At 40.1% G+C, this 20,893-nt stretch overlaps 1 protein-coding gene across 1 annotated transcript in view; it reads right to left on the bottom strand.

The window, feature by feature from the left end:
* The window catches only part of LOC130100331 (cytotoxin 7-like), a 161,894-nt gene that overhangs the window by 39,193 nt on the left and 101,808 nt on the right, over nucleotides 1-20,893 (bottom strand). The window lies entirely within an intron of this gene.

Here is a 20,893-nt window from a genome sequence, read left to right on the forward strand (position 1 = left end):
AATCTTCACGGTTGGACAACGTCCAACCCAGTCGTCTTGGAGGATAGGCATAGAAAGGGGGTCATTTAAGGGGGTCCCGGCCACTTGACCCGCAGTGGCCGGCACAACTAAAAACCCTCTTGGGAACTGCGTCGGGAGCCACACTGACGGCTATAATGTCCTGATTCCCCGCAGCTGTTACAAATGGGCCTGCCCTGACCATCCCACTGGAACCTCGGATTAGCCGGTCGTCCAGGGCGCCGTCCGGGCTCTCGGCTCCCCTCGGAATAGGATCGATCCCGGCCACTGAGCTGTCCCTGGCGCAATTCTTCTAGGAGGGTCCTAGATAGTTCAGCCATCTGTCCTTTGACGTCCTCCAACAGTTCTGCACGCAACTTCTGTTTCCAATCTACGGTTGGAGTAGAGGCACCACCAACAGCCATACACACCGGTGGGTCAGTTGCCTCACCCGGATCCATCTCCAACGCCAAGGCCTCCTGTCGGAGATCTTCAAAAGTTAACGCTGGATCTCGGCGGAGCTGGAGCTTTATACTCTGTCGGATAGGCCCGTCTCGGAGCCCCAAAACAAACTGATCTCGCAGTAAGGAATCTCCATCACCCAGACCATGATCGGGTCGGCCTTTCAATCGAACAAACTGCTCACGTAGCTTCAACGCATAAGCCCGTAAGGCTTGCCTAGGACCTTGTCGGAAGTTGAAGAACTGAGCCCGAAGGGCGGCCACGGGGGTAGTATCCCCATACAGTTCCGCCAAAAAGTCAAAGATGGCCTTGGCGGTGGCTCGTGCAGTGCTGGGTGCAGCTAGAACTTCCCTCTTTGCTTCTCCCTCCAGGGAGCCCAGAACAAACTGTGTCTTCTGTGCATCACTCAGCCCCTGGAGGCCAGCCAGGTATTCGGTTTGCGTCCTCCAGTCCTGGAGAGGTAGTTCTGATCCCGGTCCTCCATAACGCTGGGCCCAAGGGGCTCCCATAAACACGGGCATGACCTGTGGTCTTGCAGCCACCATCTCTTCGTCGGCCATAGTGAACCTGTGGCCGCTTCAACTCGCGGTGGCAACAATCCTGCCGACTACGCCACTTTATGTCACCGGGTCGGGGGAGGAGTGGACGCCAGATGACCGGCCGTCCCAGCCCCCGACTCACGTACCACCGCGAGGAGCCAACACCACAGAGGACACAGAGGCAAAGTAATGTAGAAAAACACAGAATCTTTATTGAATAAATTAAGTAAAAACAACCTCAAGCCAACTGGAGGAAGGTGAGGTTTCAGCCGTATAACTGGTCCTTCTCAGGACTCTGGCAGGCAAGGAACAGGTAAGAATTATCAGCGGAACTGCTTCTCTCGGATTCACAGCAGAACTGTCTTTCTCTTCACAGGATTCGGCTGGACGGAGAGGAGTACGGAATCAGCCACAAGACTGGCTCTCTTCTCGGGGCTCAGACAGGTAGAGGACAGGTAAGGATTGTCAGCAGAACTGTTTCTCTCGGATTCACAGCAGAACTGTCTCTCTCTTCCCAGGATTCGGCTGGACGGAGAGGAGTACGGAATCAGCCACAAGACTGGCTCTCTTCTCGGGGCTCAGACAGGTAGAGGACAGGTAAGGATTGTCAGCAGAACTGTTTCTCTCGGATTCACAGCAGAACTGTCTTTCTCTTCACAGGATTCGGGTGGACGGAGAGGAGTACGGAATCAGCACAGAGCTGGCTCTTTTCTCGGGGCACAGGCAGGCAGAGAGAGAAGATGAGGATTCCACAGCAAAGCTAGCTCCATTCACAGGGCTCAGACAGAGAGAAGATGAGGACTCCCCAGCAAAGCTAGTTCCATTCACAGGGCTCAGACAGAGAGAAGTTGAGGATTCCACAGCAAAGCTAGTTCCATTCACAGGGCTCAGACAGAGAGAAGATGAGGATTCCACAGCAAAGCTAGCTCCATTCACAGGGCTCAGACAGAGAGAAGATGAGGATTCCACAGCAAAGCTAGTTCCATTCACAGGGCTCAGACAGAGAGAAGATGAGGTTTCCACAGCAAAGCTAGTTCCATTCACAGGGCTCAGACAGAGAGAAGATGAGGATTCCACAGTGAAACTGGTTCTACTCACAAGGCTCCGGCAGACAGAGAGAGAAGATGAGGATTCCACAGCAAAGCTATCTCCATCCACAGGGCTCAGACAGAGAGAAGATGAGGATTCCACAGCAAAGCTAGCTCCATTCACAGGGCTCAGACAGAGAGAAGATGGGGATTCCACAGCAAAGCTAGTTCCATTCACAGGGCTCAGACAGAGAGAAGATGAGGTTTCCACAGCAAAGCTAGTTCCATTCACAGGGCTCAGACAGAGAGAAGATGAGGATTCCACAGCAAACTAACACTTCACAATGCCCCGTAACGATTAAAGAGGAGAAAAGGAGAATTTCACCACTAGATGACTTCTTCCAACGGTCTCCATCCAATGAGTCGCGGACGATGTCTCCACAGCCAGGACCGCTTCCCCAATGTCACTGCATTACACCTCCACTCGTGCTCAACTGCAACTCGCACAAATCTGCACACGTGTTTACATTAATGAACAACACTGCAAAGTCTCGTCACTCACAAACTAGGGCGGAGACAGGGGGTCTGGTCCACTGCACCTCTCACAATCTCTTGGACTTTTTCCAATGGAGCGTGGGACATTCAACTTCCTCCAAAAAGACAAAATTACACTTCATGCAGCCTCATCACATCCTCCAAACAGATTTCTCATATCACAGTCCAAACATCAACAGCACTTATCTTCTCATCACGTCCTCCACCAGATTTCTCATTTCTCAATCCAAACATCAACAGCACTTATCTCTTATCCACCACAGTTCTCCTCTCCACATCTCCAGATTCACCCGGATATCTCCCGCCGCTATTCCTCTCTCCTTCCTCTCCTTTGTTGAAGATGAAATGTCCTTTTATCCTTCCCAACTGACAACGCGTCCCAATCGCGATCGCAATCATCCTCTCCCGCACCTGTTTTGGTATCAGCTAATCATCCTCCGTCTCTGCTCGGAGTTTTCCGGAACTGGAGTCTTCCGGGTCCCACACCGGAAATCCCTCCCCTCGGAAACCCGGCCGTGATTAAAAGGTTCCGCCTGCCTTTGTCACCCCGGTGACACCCGTATTTTCTTCCTGTTTTCGGTCGAAGTCCACAGTAGGCGATTGTCGAGTGCGCGCGCGATCATTGGTAACTAAGCAACAGTGGAGACTCAGACTGTCAGCCGATGACGGTGCTGTGTGGTGTTCTGAGAATATCAGCTCAAATGGATAGTTCATCCGAATCAGATGTTGAACACACGGAGGAGGTTTGATCGCGCTCGCACGAACTCGACAATCAACTACTGTGGACTTCGGCCGAAAACAGGAAGTAAATACGGGAACGTGAGCTGGCTGAATAAAGAGATTATTCCTGCCTTCGTGAAAGCTCGGATCAAAGTTGAGACTGATATATCAGCCCAGGCATCCACGATCCATTGGCAGATAGTGGCGTAAGTCGCCCGGCGCTGTCTCCCCATCTTGGTGAACGTGTGTTCACCATCCATATATAAGGCGCTCCGGATTATAAGGCGCACTGTCGTTTTTTGAGAAAATTAAAGGCATTTAAGTGCGCCTTATAGTGCGGAAAATACGGTATTTGAAAATTTGAGCGGAGCAAAGAACTCAGGCAGCCATCTCACTCTGGGTCACGTGACGTCCCCCAGGTCTGCTTCTCTGATGTATCAAATACTTATGTCATTCAATAAAATGCAAATGTATGAAAAATTTGATTTTCTGGATTTTTGTTTTAGATTCCATCACTCACAGTTGAAGAGTATACCTATTATAAAAATTGCATACTTCTACATGCTTTGTAAGTGGAAAAACCTTCAAAAATCGCAGTGTATCAAATACTTGTTCTCCCCACTGTATGTTTCCAGGGGACGATTCCCCTGGCGTAGATTTAGGAGGGCAACTGCTGGGTTTATTGTTGACGGTCAAGTTTTCTGTAATGGATCCACTGAAGGCAAGTTTGAAGAGAACCCAAGTGCAGTTTATTTATAAACATAACAAGATCAAAACATAAAACAAAAGCATGGCGTGGCATGAACACAAAAACATGACCATGACCACCCATGGTTACAGGGAAACAAAACTTGACAAAGACACATGGCAACCATGAGGGCTTAAATACACACAAGAACAATGAAAGAATGAACCAATGACAACAGCTCAGGTACACACTACGTCCAATATACAATGTGGTCATTTTGTTGGTAGTTGTTAAACATGATACCGTGCGAGTGTTAAAATGGAAGACAAAGAGGCTCTTCATATGTTTTTTTTTTCATTCAGGAAGAGAGTGTTCACCAAGCAAAAAGAGGATTTTGTGGTTGAATATAAAGGCCTATTCACACAGGAACAAGAATCTTCTGGGAGGGTTTCTTTTTGACTTTCCATGAAAAGGACTTTCCATTGTGGTGGTAATTGATTTTTATCCTTGATTGTAGTACATTGATAATGCATTCTAATACATGCATAGAATAATGACAACAACTTACAATATAGGCCCTGTTCCGTATGACACACATTATGTTCACATGTGTAAGGCCTGGCTCAATAAACACAATGGAGGCCATTTGATCCGTTAAATAATATGAAATGCATTTGCTCATGTATTAACTCGTATATTCATCTGACTCCATAAATGAAAATGTTTTAATGATATCTGTGCATCATTAAATGTAACCGAATGTTTGACTATTCTTTTTAACTCTTTACTGAAAATAATGTTAGAGTCGATTAGAATAAAATCAAATGTTTACAAAATAGTATGTCAGGTAAATGTATCATGCCAATTTCATAATCAGTTCAAAGATGATAGATACAAAACATCAAATGCTCAGAGAATATGCAATACCTTGACATTAGGAAATACATGATGCTGATACATGAGATACATGTCTCGGCAACTCTCAGCATTAACAGGCCAATTTGAGCTACAAATCGTCCCAACCTCCTGTTGCATTTCATTTTATAGCCAGACCAAGGCAGAAACCTCTTTTCAAATGTAAACAGGGGTTGTCTTGTCATATATTTTTGTCATTATTTTTTGAGAATGCAAGACACACACAAACACATGCCTATCTTCATAATTCTAGGTTTGACTTCTAATGTTTTTTAATTCGACCCATATCCAAAATTTCACTTGCACTGCACTGCAATATACAGTGAAAGTCCAAATTTTCAATACTACTCAAAACCATTTTTTATTCATGATTAATATTGCATTGCATATAATGTGTGCTGGTCAACTGGTCTAAAATTAAGAAACCACAAGAAAACTGTAAAAAAAACAAAAACAAATACAAATAGATGTGTACATTTAAGATAGTTCTACTTAATTTATTATTCAAATATCCAAATATGATACTAAATTAAAAGAAAAGAAAAAAGGGCTTTAATTTGTGACATGCTGTCTTTGCATTTGAACATTGCACATTTTAAACAGGACACGCATTAGCTGAATAAACGTTAGCCAATACAAACATACTTACAGAAAATAGTTGACTATGAATAGACAGGAGTCCTGTCACAGGACCAAATAATAGCAAAATGAATCACTTATTCTAAAAAGAATATCAAGTATAAGTTAGACGAATCTGACATATAGGGCTGTGTTAATAGTAAAACGTCTGTCATTTAACGAATTTTAAAAACACGGATGGATTATAAAAAATGCTTTCTGACATTTTGACAGAAAAATCACAAGCAAGAACAAAATTGAAACTTAGCCCATCAATTTTCATTTTACAATTGTAACAGTTCCACTATTACAGGGTGTAATTTTCTCCCGGCCACTAGGGGTCACCGGGGAGAATGTTGTCGCTAGGACGTGGTTTCTTTAAAAGAGGGAGAGTAGAAGTAGGGAGGACAGGTGCTATGGGGAGATGTTGATTTAACTGTTTGAGGGCCTCCACTACTGCACGGGACACAATGTTAAGTGAATGTATTTTATGCTTGACATGTGATGTTTTGACATATTGCTAAACATTGAAAGAGTATTTATATACTCTTTGTTTGGAGTCTGTAGAAAACGCCTGCAGGTAGTGATGGCCAAATGAAGCTTTTGTGAAGCACTGAACCACTTGAGCCAATTGGTTCGAAAATGGGTTCATTACTCGAAGCTTCAGTTGCAGCGACCTCTCCTGGCGAAAAGCAAGGCTGCAGTCAAATTAAGCAGTGAGCAGTATTGGAGAAACTACTTTAGTTCTGAAGCATCTTTGCTAAGATCATTTTAACTTTTAAATTTTTAACTATATTTCCTTTGAAAACTCTTTGATGCACATGCTAATGCTGAGAATAATGTTCTATTTACAAATAAAAATTGATAAATGTATGTTTTGTGTTATTTAGGAGAGAGTGCTTGGAAAATATGGCATAGGTTGGGTGTGCTTGTGTAACTATGGCAGGGGGTGATTTTTGGGATGGGGAACACTCAAAGATTTTTATTGAGGTACATTATTTTTTCAACAGTTTTTGGACTGAGTCGGTTTCTTTTTTTGCTCACAACCTCTCCAGACTTGGAAAACACTCGCTCACAAGGAACAGATGATGCTGGCGAACATACTTTTTTTTTTTGCAAGATTAAACAGATGAGGGTACACATTTTGATGGTTTCGCCCGTACGCCAGTGGGTCTTCTGATCTTGCTACTGGTGGATCAGTCACCATCAGACTCAGAATCGAGACGCGCCGTTCCAGTGAATCACCTGATTGGACCGCAAACCAGTCAGATGATTCATTCAGGCAATGAAGCACTTGCTGCTTCGGACGTCATATGTCACATGATTTTTTTCGCACCAAAGCAAGCTTTGAAGCAGTGGTTCTCTAGGTTTGTAGTTCAGGGTTTCGAAGCACGTATCGAAGCTTCAGCGTCACACTGCCATCACTACCTGCAGGAATGAGAAAGGTGGCTACATGCGAAAAATGAGATGAAGGGACTGGATGAAAGTGGATCCTGATTTTTTCCATGCACCATTTTTGGATTGGATTTATTCTACTGCTATTGCTTGGACTACAGACTTTTCGAACCAATTTCAGCAGAGACTTGGCCTAGGTCTTTCATGCACCTATGGACTCTAACAGATAAGTCATGCTTTATGTGATCGCCTAAGTAATGTTGTCTATGGAATTGAGGAGTATTTGAATGGTAATATTGGAATGTTACTATTGTGTCCATCTGAGAGTGAAACAAGCTGCTTATGATTGTCAAAATTTTTTGTGTTTTCTTTTGGTTTCTTTTCAATGTTTTGTTAATTCATATGACTATTTTCTCTCATGACCTGAAGATTCTGGTGTGATTTGTAACAGACAATTTTTAATAGGTAGAACCCCTTTCTTTTGTGTAGCCTTTACCTAGGTATAGTAGGGAGTTGGTTACACAATTATCTTCTCTCTCTGTGCGTGCGGTCTGTGTTTGTGATAGAGAGCTCGCGCAGCACTGATACAATGGTACTTTTTAATCCGTAAGGAACTAACACGCTGGTTTTCATACAAAATTATTATGTAACATAATTAGGTACTTTAGTTATTATTAACACAATAATGTAACACATGCAGGCTACGTTTCTCAACACTGAGAATGAATAAATAAACGCCTGTTTCTCCAGACTCGTGTTTATCAGTAATCCACAAATCACAGAACTTTCATAATCACTAAGCCATAGCGATTTTAATTTTATTTAGATTTATTGTTCATCAATACTTAAAGGGATACTCCACCGTTTTTTCATATTAAACTATGTTATTCTCTTATCTAAAACGAGCAGTGTTGGGGAAGTTACTTTTAAAAAGTAGTGTTTTCTCGTTACTCGTTACTTCTTAAAAAAGTAATCCGTTACTTTACTTAGTTACCCCCTTTGGAAAGTAACTTTTTATGTTACTCGTTACTTTTACGTTACTTTTATGCTGCTTGACTTTGGGCAGAACCCAATATCTGTTCCTAAATGTGTAGGCCTACATAAAATTCTACCATGAACTCTACTTATTGAAAAACTAGAAAAAAAAAACTAGAAAAAAGAGAGATTTTGAGATAGAAAAAAAAAATATATTTATTTAAATAACATTTGAAAAACATGTATAAACTGAACACCAAAGCACAATATTAACTATTGAGCGGTGGTGACGCGTTCATGAAAAATGTCACAAAGAACCGGCAAAAGAAATGATTATGAATATCGAATATCAAATATAGCAAGGAGACATTTCAATTGTTTATTAATAAAGTAGTGAACACAAGTAGTGAACGCGCCAGAGAGAAATGCACATTTCATATGGATTACATAAGCAGAGAGTCTGTTTTCTCTCGTTTTGAATAGTTTTGTTTTAAAGAACACATTTCAAGCTTTCTATATATTTCTCAGATCTTTGAGGCAAGTAGCTTGCGCTAAGTTTCGGTTCATTTATGAGACGAGCTCAGTCCACGCGCTGGCACGGAGCTCCTGAGAAGTCCTGATTATATTGCCTGCTATATTTACTGCTTATTTATTAAAGACAATTGGTTGATGAAACATTGATTAAAATTAAGATACAATTAAGATACAATTAATACAAAACGAAATTCACTTTAAAGAAAGGCTTTCTACAAAAACAAACTTAATGAAGTGGTCAAAATCATGTCTGCCCACTCCATTTGTCTCCCGATTGCGCATCTTACGCTCTTACTCATGCTTTTCACTTTTCATATAATCAACATTGATGAAATTAAAAAATAAATTATTTTATTTAAACATAAATATGAAACTAAATCGTTTTCTTTAATGACTAGGCTACAACACGCAGGTCTATACAGAGACATTTAATATCGGAGCGGGATTTGAGCGAACGCCGTCTTACTGTAAGCATGTGGGGGTAGAGGTACGATTTTCGAGCAATCATCGAATATTATTTTGCTTGATATGCCAATCCTTAATATTTGGTGTTTTAAATGCCTGTTTGAGGTCTCTGTGAAAGATTTAAAGCAGTCTTTTAGTGCCGCTTTCAGAGCGGTCAAGTCCGAAGAACTGTTACGTCCATAACATTGTTTCTTTCCTCATAAATGCGAACACGAAAAATTCAATACAATTAATATTTTATGTTCTGTGGAGAGCCAACCCTTCTTCATCCGGTGGGAGTATTACTTTTGGTTTGCGCAGTGTAATTCACAGAATTGATTGCTCTGCCACCAGCCTCTGTCACGTACCATGTGGAGCTTGTGACTATTGCAAGCGCGCAGCTGAGGAGACAGTGTTGCTGTCAAATCTGTCCATGGGAAAAGTAACGTTGTGCGGAATTGAAAAAGGAACTACGTTTCGTTACCAAATTTTCAGTAGTAACGCGTTACACTACTTTTTACCCGAAAAAGTAGTTACGTTACTGTAACGCGTTACTTTGTCTCCCTCTCCCTGATACTTCGTCACTCTGCACAAAAAACTACTACTACTGCAGGCGTGGAGGTCACGTTGGTTCTATTGACGGAGAGGGAGAGGGAGAGGGGGGAGAGGACTTTTCACGAGTGAAGATATTACAGCGCAGAGTCGAAGTGCTCCCAATAAGTGCTATTCTGCCATACATTATAGTTATCCATTTTACCCGCTTATAAAAAGCGCCATATTTTATTTAGAGTCACCATACTTGGTCGTGTAACTACTCGTGCAACTAAATTTCAATAGAGAAAACGTGGATGTGTTTGGTCGCTTCTAACTTCATCTCTGTTTGGCCCATATACAATGAATGGGGCTAAGCTAACTGCTCTCAAAGTTCTCGGCCCGACAGAGCGATTCAGTGCACGCACTGAGACGAGAGAGGTATGTATTAACTCGTCTTAGATAAGAGAATAACATAGTTTAAGATGAAAAAACGGTGGAGTATCCCTTTAAGCATTTTATAATTTGCATGGCTGAATCATGTCTGTAACCGTGAGATGCTCTAGTCGCAGGACAAAACATCGCTCTCCCGTTCCGATTACAACATTAAACAGGTTCTCCCCACTCAGTGAAACACCCACTGAGAATCCTGTTGAATGTGCCCTAGTTATTGGCGATTCTATTACACAGAACGTGAAAATAGAGACACCAGCCACCATAGTCACATGTTTGCTGGGAGCCAGAGCACCTGACATCAAAGCAAATTTAAAAGTGCTGGCTAATGCTAATCGTAAATTCTCTAAGATTATTATTCACGTCGGCACAAATGATGTTCGACTTCGCCAGTCGGAGATCACTAAAATTAATGTTAAAGAGGTGTGTGAACTTGCAAGTACGATGTCAGGCACAGTAATCTGCTCTGGCCCCCTTCCTAATCGCAGGAGTGATGAGATAGTTAGTAGACTGTCCTCACTCAATGGCTGATTGTCTAAGTGGTGTCTGCAAAATAACATAGAATTCATAGACAATTGGAAAAGTTTTTAGGGCAGACCTGAGCTGTTGAAAAGAGATGGTATTCATACCTCCTGGGCTGGTGCTGCTCTTCTCTCTAGTAATTTGGCACATAGTTTCAGAGCTGAAACATGACAATCTGGGGCTCAGGTCAGGAAGCAGACAGACTGGCTAAACCGACCGTTTGCTAGCTGTCTCACGTCACCAAGGTCAGATAAATCCCATCACACAGAGCCTCTTTCACCCAGATATCATCATATAGAGACTGTGTCTGTTCCTTGAATTAGGAAATACAAAAAACTACCAAACCCATCTAAGGTTAAACATTTAATTGATGTTCAACAAATAAAAAACAGATTTAATACAATTGAACAAATGATAAAGCTTGGGTTGCTGAATATTCGATCCCTTATTTCAAAAGCACTTATTGTTAATTATATGATTACAGACTATAACCTAGATGTGCTGTGTATGACAGAAACATGGCTAAAACCAAACAATTCAATTACTTTAAATGAGTCCACCCCCCAAGATTGCTGTTATAAACATGAACCTCATCTGAAAGGCAAAGGCTGTAATTTATAGTAATATTTTCAAAATGACTAAAAAGTCTAGTTTCAAATTTAATTCTTTTGAAGTGTTGGTGCTTAATGTAACAATATATAGTGTAAATGATAAATCACGTTTGAGATTTGTGCTGGCTACTGTGTACAGGCCACCAGGGCACCAAACAGACTTCATCAAAGAATTTGCCGACTTTCTATCAGAGTTAGTACTGGCTGCAGATAAAGTCCTAATTGTTGGTATTTTAATATATATGTAGATAATGAAAAAGATGCATTGGGATTGGCATTTAAAGATAATCTTAACTCTAATGGAGTTAGACAACACGTGTCAGGACTTACTCATTATCATACTCTAGATCTAATATTATCACACGGAATCATGTTGATGATATTGAAATTCTGCAGCAGAGCGATGACATCTCAGATCATTATCTAATTTTGTGTAAACTCCATTTAGCCAAGGCTGCAAAGCCGACTCTGTGTTACAAATATGTTAGACCTATCACTTCTGCCACTAAAGATTGCTTTATTAATAATCTTCCTGATCAGTTTCATCATCTCAGCATCCTAGAAAGCTTAGAAGAACTCGATATTGCGACAGAAACTTTTAACTCTCTCTTTTCCAGCACTTTAGACACAGTTGATCCGTTGCGCTTAAAGAAGATTAAAGAAAATAGTCCAATGCCGTGGTACAACGACCACATTCAGGCCCTTAAGAGAGCAGCCAGAAAAATGGAGCGAAACTGGAAGAAAACTAAATTAGAGGTATTTCGCATTTCATGGAAGGAGAGCTCGATTGCAAACAGAGAGGCCTTAACTCTCTGGGGTCGGCGGTCTCGCCGGCGATACCAGCTCACTTTTTTCCTTATCAGTGCAAAAGAGACTCAAATTACTCTGTTAATTTTGATCTTACATATAAGTGTTGTACATCATTCGATCCTGTTAAGTTTGTATTTTTTTTGTGGAACCTCATAATAAAAACAAAGTGTTGTGCTTTTCGCCTAATAAAGAAAAATAAACATGATGCGCGTTCTGCGTTCTCTCTGTCAGTGAAGTCCATTCTGAAACGCGTCCGAAAAATCATCTGTAACCCTGCAAATACTCAGTCAAACAGGTATACAGGCACACAGGCATGAAGCCTGAATTATCTTCTTTTAAATGAAGTAATTTATATAAAAAAAATTTTTTCTCATTTTATGTAATCTGTACGAAAAGAGAGAGATGATAGTCGTTCTCGTCTCAGCTCATTAAAGGGGTCATGAACTGGCTTTTTAAATTGTTTTATATTGTTGTCTGAGGTCAACTTATGACGTTCGCTTGGTTTTTACATTCAAAAACTTCAAAATGAATAAGTAATAGGCTATTTTCTACCCTAGTTTTGAGCCTAGCTCAAAAACGCTCGGTTTTTATGGGCGTCTCGCATTGAAGACTTGTAAGTAAACGCCCACTGCTGTGAGTGGATAACAGTTTTGCATATTATAATGAGTTTCGTGTAATGCGCGAATCGGTGGGCGGGGCTAAACCGTCCGTGTTGAAGTAGGCGTTGATCTTCTTCTGGGGGTGGTGTTTTATCCTCTTTGTCGTCATAGTTCCCCACTTTGAAAAACGAGTCGTTTGCTGAGCCTGGTGTCAATAAAAGCTTTTATTGGACTAACAAGGACGTTTTCAGTTCTGAAACTTACAGGATATTCTTATAATTTGATGACCTCTTAGATGTCAAAAGCTCAAGGAAAATTTGATTTCTCAGTTCATCACCCCTTTAAAGTTAATTTGACCACGCCCACGGAGCGCGCGCTCTATTCAAACACAAATGCTCTGAGGCGATCCACGCCCACACCAGCTGGATAACCCACCGAAAGAGACTCATATTACGATGCTGTGAGGAATAATAGTACTATCTTAATAATAATCCTGGAAAAAATTACCTCAGAAGTAGGCTACAGGTAGTTTCATTTGGAGGAGCAACGGATCCAGCCAAGGAAATAGGTACATTCTTTATTTTCAAGTGCTTTGTGCTAATCGCGATATGGAATAGTGTCTGTAAACAAAAACTGTTTGAATCGCGTTTTTGTGTGTGAATGAATGAACAGCTTTTACCTAACTATATTCCAATACTGAGATGAGTAAAAATCGACTGAAATATGTTGAAATAAAATATTTTTGTATAAGCAACGTATTAAACTGCAAATTAACATTTATATGTCCTAATCATAAAAACGATATGTTACATATGAAAGACAAGATGTCATTTTTACTGTAAAATACTGCCACATCAAATAAGCTTGTTTGCTAAGATGTTATTATAGTGTTTGTTCGATTGTAAGCTATATTCAAACTAATTAATCCGCAACTGTGAAATATGTATGATAAAATGTATACTTTAGTATATAATACAAAGAAAGATTACATTTGAAATAGTTAAAATTTTAATTGTTGTTGTAATTGTAACCTTTTTATTAAAATAGCAAAAATATATGTAGGCTACATATAAATAAATCTTAGGTAAATCTTAAAAGCTCAATATAAGCCTCCTGTTTAAATTATTTGTATTGTGTTTTATTAGTGACACATTTGGGATACATTCCCAAACTTTCTGTAAAAACAGTATGATAATTAACTGCACAATTGCTAGAAATTTTTACATTTGATATTATACAATTTGCAAGCACAATTTGAAAAATAAATAAATAATTAGAACTGTGAACCAATTTTGTATTATATAGGCATATATATATATATATATATATATATATATATATATATATATATATATATATATTGTCATTGCATTCTTGTGGCTCAGTGACACACCTGAATGAAAGGGTCATTAGTATGCAGCCCCATTATGCGCTCATTATGCGGGCCCATTGTCTTCTCAGGTGTGAATCACAGCAGGTCACACCCCTGCGCATATTGCCTTTCCAAACAAAAAGTGTCATTTTTAAATTTAAACCAATCTATTGTTTTATGTGAATAAGGCAGGATGATTTTCAGATCATTTTGAAGAAAAAACTCTAGGCGACAACATCCATTAGTCAAAAGTCTTGTGGACAGATATTTAGTATGTGTTTTGTGGCCTTATTTCAGAAACTTTAAGTTTTAGTTTTTTCAATAACCACGCATAAACAATATTCTCTCAAAAATACAAAAATGTACATACATGTTGATAACACATTATGGTAGCCCTGTGTGTGCTAAATAGAGTGTAATTACACCTTTGCCAGTAATATGTTTATAAGCAACTGAAAAAAGCACAAATGTCAGAGTATGTCAAAACATCTCAAGGACCCCAAAAACACCTTGGACCCCAGAGGGTTAAAGGCACACTATGCAGGAATTCCGTTTTTGTCAAACAGCGACCCCTAGAGTCGCTGTGGAGTACTTGTATTTAACGTTACTGTCGTAAATACCACTCACACAGAGCGTCTCTGCCATAGACTGGTCTCTGCACTCACGGCCTGATACCCCTTTGAAGCTGTTATATTAAGGTACAAATCTTGCATAGTGTGCATTTTTTGCATTAAATAAGAGATCTAGCGCTAAAATGTGTTTTTGAACTCAAGCTGAGCGCTCGTGTCCACCACTATCAGTGTCATGGATACAGTGTTCTCTGTGGCGTGCAGTCTTCACTCGGACGCGCTCTTCAAGCTATCGCCGTTGCGGAGACTCTCTATTCATTCCAGTGCACAAAAACGTGTCCCTGCTTGATATAGACTGTAACCACTGATGAACATATTCAGTTTTGATGAGAGAGAAAAAACGTAGAACCTGTAACCTCTGACACGCTTGGCAAAATATTTACCACTAGACCATTACAGAACTCAAACAAAACTTGCGGATTGATGCATTTATTTACAGGTTGAGCAGAGAGGCTCATTCTCTTTTTCTTTTCCTAGTCTCTTCTGACCGCGTTTTCTTTGCTTTTTCCATCGTCGAGTATCGCGTCTGAAATGCGTGCAAGTGTCTTCGTGCTTCATATGTTGTTGTTGATGTGTGTGACGTCGTTGCTGTAAAGCATGTTGTGATTCTCGCGAGATTTGTCAGGGGCGCTCCTCTCAAACTTGCATTGCTGTTTTTTCCAGTGGCGTTGGAGCAATTACTTTGAAGCTGTTATATTAAGGTACAATTCTTGCATAGTGTGCCTTTAAAAACTGCTAGATCTGCTTATTTTTCAACCCTATTAGAAGAAAATAAACAAAACCCTAGGTATTTATTTGAACAGTTGCTAAACTAACGGAAAATAAAGCTTCAAGCCCAGAAGTTTCCAAGCAGCACAACAGTAATGACTTTATGACTTTCACTTATAAGATGATAATATCAGGGAGAAAATTGTAACTATGCAACCATCTACTATAACATCGCATCAGGGAGTGCATTGTAGTTTCCCCAAGGAAAATTCGATTTATTCATTGCTATAGAAGAGGAAGAATTTTCTAAATTCGTCAAATCATCTAAATCGACAACATGTATGTTAGACCCTATGCCGACTAAGCTATTGAAAGAGATGCTTCCAGAGGTCATAGATCCTCTTCTCAATAATATTAATTTGTCTTTGTCACTAGGATACGTACCAAAAACTTTTAAGCTGGCTATGATTAAACCACTTGTTAAAAAAACGCAACTTGATCGTACAGAATTAGTCAATTACAGGCCGATCTCGAATCTACCTTTTCTGTCAAAGATACTAGAAAAGGCAGTATCCTCACAACTATGTTCCTTTTTAGGAAGAAATGATATCTGTGAGGATTTTCAGTCAGGATTTAGACCGTACCATAGTACTGAGACAGCTCTCATCAGTCACAAATTATTTGCTCTTCTCATCCGATCGTGGTTGTATCTCGCTATTGGTGTTACTCGATCTTAGTGCTACATTTGATACTATTGACCACAACATTCTTTTAAATAGACTCGAAAATTATGTTGGCATTTGTGGAATTGCATTAGCATGGTTTAAATCATTCTTATCTGACCGCTATCAGTTTGTAGCAGTAAATGAAGAGATGTCCTATCGATCACAAGTTCAGTATGGCGTACCACAAGGCTCAGTACTAGGACCGTTGCTGTTCACTCTGCACATGCTACCATTAGGAGATATCATTAGCAAGCATGGCATTAGTTTTCAATGTTATGCTGATGATACTCAGCTCTATATTTCTTCACGCCCTAACGAAACTTACCAATTTCCAAAATTAACAGAATGCATAGCTGATATAAAAAAATTGGATGACTAGTAATTTCCTACTACTTAATTCTGAAAAAAACAGAGATTCTAATTATTGGACAAAAAACGTCCTCGCGTAATAACCTAGAATACTGTCTAACACTTATGGCTGCTCAGTCTACGTCGTCGGTTAGGAACCTGGGTGTGCTCTTTGATAGCAATCTTTCATTTGAAAGTCAAATGAATAGTATCTGTAAAACCGCATTTTTCCATCTTAAAAATATATATTAATTACGTCATATGCTCTCATTGACGAATGCGGAACAATTAGTTAATGCCTTCATGACATCAAGGCTAGATTGTTGTAATGCTCTACTGGGTGGTTGCCCTGCATGCTTAATAAACAAATTACAGCTGGTCCATTACGCAGCAGCTCGAGTTCTTACCAGAACCAGGAAGTATGACCATATTAGCCCGGTTCTGTCAACACTGCATTGGCTCCCTATTAAACATCGTATACATTTTAAAATATTGCTAATTACTTACAAAGCACTAAATGGTTTAGCTCCCCAGTACTTGAGCAAGCTCTTAACGCATTATAGTCCTTCACGTCTATTGCAATCTCAAAATTCAGGCCAGTTGATAATACCTAGAATATCAAAATCGACTGCTGGCGGTAGATCCTTTTCCTATTTAGCACCAAAACTTTGGAACAGTCTTCCTAACATTGTCCGGGAAGCAGACACAGTTCAAAGCTAGACTAAAAACACATCTCTTTGACCTTGCATACACATAACACACTATAGACTTCTATAATTCAATGTTAGGCTGCATAGATTAGGTCAGCCTGAACCGGGAACACTTCCCATAAATCCTGATGTACTCGTTACATCATAAGAAGAATGGCATCTACGCTAATATTAGTCTCTCTGTTTATCCCAAGGTTTACCGCAGTCAGCCGTATCCAGGCCGTATCCAGATCTGATGAAGGACCTGCGTCTATACTCGACGACAACGCTGTCATGAAGTGTCACTAGTCCCTCCCCTGTGAAGGCCTCCTTCCCTTTACCTCTGTACAGATAATCATTGTCGGGATAATTCCGGTTCACGTGGCTACGCCGAAGCAATACAATTCTGTATTATAAATTTTAAGGCCAGACAAGTAGTTTGTTGAGGGTTGTTTTTTTTAGGGAAGGACTACATGCCTGCGCACATATATTCAAATGCGCATACCTTTAGAATGAACTCTTAATACGCATGTGTACGCCATCAGCGTTCTCACAGGTTCGAGTTTTTAAAGTTTGCGTAGAGAGAACTTAAGAGTTTTCTGTTAAAACGTTGTCGTGTTAGCGGCCCCTAAGTTAATAACTAATGATCGTTGTGACGGAAGTAAATCAATCAAAACTAACTTTAACCGGAAAATAACTTTATTCTAGAGCTGCCATAAAGGCAAAACAATCTGTTGCTTTAATTTCCTATTATCACTGTGGAGCCACTTTGGAACAATCTACATTGTTGAAAGGGCTATATTAATGAAGATGACTTGACTAGATGTAAAGAGATTGAAATATGTCAAATTAATTTATGGCAGAAGAGGTCAATTGCTCAGTACAAACGGTAAGCCGTACGGAAAGAATCAGAATAATCCTAAGGACAGCTGGAAAATATTTGGATGTGGAAGGAGTGACGTTGGAACAAGTAAATGAGAAATTAAATATTTCAGAAGACTATCATACACCCTTAACTGTTTCTGTGTTATATTATTATCAGATATTAAATCTGAATTATATTCTAAACTGTAGGCTAATGACATTGATTTCCAAATCTCTTTCTCTTTTATATGCCTCACAGTGTAAAATCAAATGTTCAACGGTTTCTGATTTTCCACAGTAATTGCAGCAATCTGTCTCACATTTTCCCATAATATGCAGCGAATAATGAAGGTTAGCCTGTCCTATACGGAGCCTGGTTATAACAGTATCTGTTTCCTTCTTTTTAGGTTGAATGCTAGATAGGTGTACTTCATCATCTGCTTGAGCACTGGCATCTGCTTCATCATCTTTGTTAAACTTCTTATGCTTCCATTGTATCTTCTAACTAGTCCACATTTGATTATTGCAATGGCTGATTTAGAAAGTTATGTGCGGTGTATTATTAAAGTTAAATAAAGTAGCATATAAGGCTATTATTAACAAACCGGTGTAGCAAATTAGCTCTAAAGTAATAGTAATAATCAATCATAACTTGTTATAATTATTTATGAATATTTGGATCAGTTAATATAAATAACTTAATGTTGTTAAATTTATATACAATAAATTAACCTGTTAGTTTATTAATTCTAAGAAATGTACATTTCCGGGGTATGGGAAATGTCTTTCTTACTTTACAGTACTACTAAGAGCAAGTAGTCAAAATCTTACGGTGGCCGAGAGAGCTCAACGCGCTGCAACTGAAGAAAACACATGCAAATAGAAAAAAACACATGCAAATAAAATAAAACGCATGCAAATAGAAGAAAACGCGTGCAAATAAAAAAAAACACCCGCAAATTAAGAAAACATCTTCATCAGTTTCACAACACACGTGTGCTCCAAATACTCACAACACCACCAAATACAAACGCGCTGCAAAAGCTCACAACACAAATACATAAACGCGCTGCAAATAACACAGACCACAACGGAAATGTTTCCAGGGGAACCAAATAAGTGACGAACCCGGCTGGGACGTGCTGGCATAGATATCCATAAATCTATGCGTGCTGGTGCCTACAGCTTAAAATTATACTTTATTTATTTATTTGTGCAAAACATACAGAGATTACATTTTATGACATACATCTTGTATACAATGTACAAAATGTATTAACAATATGTTCAATGTCATCAGAATACAAATGAGAAAAGAACAATGAGCTAGAAACTAAAATAAATAAAGAAAAAAGATAAAGAAGAAAAACATGAAGGAAAGATATTTATCTATACATCAGTTACACTGTACAAATTGTTTCATGTTATTACATTTTCATAAAGAAAAGTTTCGTAAGAAATGTTAGGTAATGTAGGGTCCAAAATTGTAAAGTTGAGACACACAGATATATAACGCATATTTTAAAAGCTTTTTTGTAAACTAAAAATAAAAATGTATTTGCATCCGTTATGTTAACAGCATTATATTTCTGTAGTAAGAACAGCTCTTCAGCTGATGGACGCCGTGCTGCGTTGTCATGGGAACATCCCAGGTGAAAATAATGAGGAAATTAATTTCAATTTCAATTTTATTAATGGATAGCCCCTTGAGATGCAACATCTCATTTTCAAGAGGGTCCATGGACACATAGATTTATGGATATCTATGCCAGCACGTCCAAGGGGGTAATCCATCGACCGGAAGTTGAAGCCGGCCGGGTTAGAGCCCGAAGCCATTTGTTTTGAGAATAATGGCTGGCTGATGAAGTTATTGGCTGGCTAGCCGGCTCAGCCAAAACCTAAATGGCTGCTGCAGCCGCCAAACTTTTCATAGCTGCAAATGGCTGAAGCAGGTCATTTTGAGAAAACGGGCTTTAAAGATTTATCATCAGCCAATGAGATCGCGCATTCAGTCTTTTTACTTTCACGATTGGTTGCTGATAAAAAGGAAATGACCATATTTGGATTCAACAGGATTGTACAGAAGTCAAGAGAGAGAGCTTCCTAACGGTGCATGTGAAGAGACGGTGACGGCAGAGATCGCGGAGAAGTATGTTGATTAAGAACGCAAAATTTTTTTGAATTTATGAGAAATCTACAGACGCAAACAGACGAAGTGTAGTAAAATAAAGACCTAAATGTGTATTTCTGACTTTTTTTCACCACAAGTCGTCTCAGGTTACAAATGTAACCTTTGTTCCCTGAGAACAGGGAACGAGACAATACGTCATCGACGTTATGGGGAACGCCTCAGGCGTGACAGGTGTCTGAAATCACTATCAAATCACGTCAATCACATTGACTGGCGACAGCCCGTGAATCATTAGCGTGAATGATTAACGTGCGACCTGGAAGTATATAAGGGCGCCTTGCAAACATGACAAATCACCTTATCGTCTGAAGGGACTGTACGGCAGGCAAGCCCCGAGGCATGGCAGGGAGACGTATTGTCTCGTTCCCTGTTCTCAGGGAACAAAGGTTACATTTGTAACCTGAGACGTTCCCTTTCGAAGGGAACTCAATACGTCATCGACGTTATGGGGAACGATATACCCACGCCGCCATGCTGAGGGGAGTGCATGCCCTCAGGCAGTGACAACTGTCAGAACCAGCAATTTCAAATGAAACGCTAGAACCACTCACCGTCAGGTCATACTGGGCTGTCAGTGACAGCATTCCCTACGGTCATAGCCTAAGCTATAAGCCACACAGGAAAACCTCCATAAACATAGTTAAATGATAGGACTACCTGGGCCTGCTCAAAGGCCTAGGACCACAACTTCAATTAGAAGGGGTCCCTTCTAGGGAATGTGGCTAGGGAACCTGAAGGAACCCCAGCCAGTCACTATTCAGGGGAACGTACTCACCCCGAAGTGCCACCAGGACGGCCTGACCTGGTGTCAGAGCATAGACACTTAGTCTGGCCACTTCCTGTCTGTCCGAAGACAGAGCCTCTGGACACTTGCCTTAAGTAAGGCATCCAACCCAAGGGACTGCGAAGCTGGCAGTGAACCACTCGGCCCGGATCTCAGAGACGGGATATCCCGGAGAGTATGACTCAGC

This window comes from Rhinichthys klamathensis, unplaced genomic scaffold (assembly GCF_029890125.1).
Source record: "Rhinichthys klamathensis goyatoka isolate OS25496 unplaced genomic scaffold, OSU_Roscu_1.1 h1tg000011l_1, whole genome shotgun sequence".
NCBI classification, from domain to species: domain Eukaryota; kingdom Metazoa; phylum Chordata; class Actinopteri; order Cypriniformes; family Leuciscidae; genus Rhinichthys; species Rhinichthys klamathensis.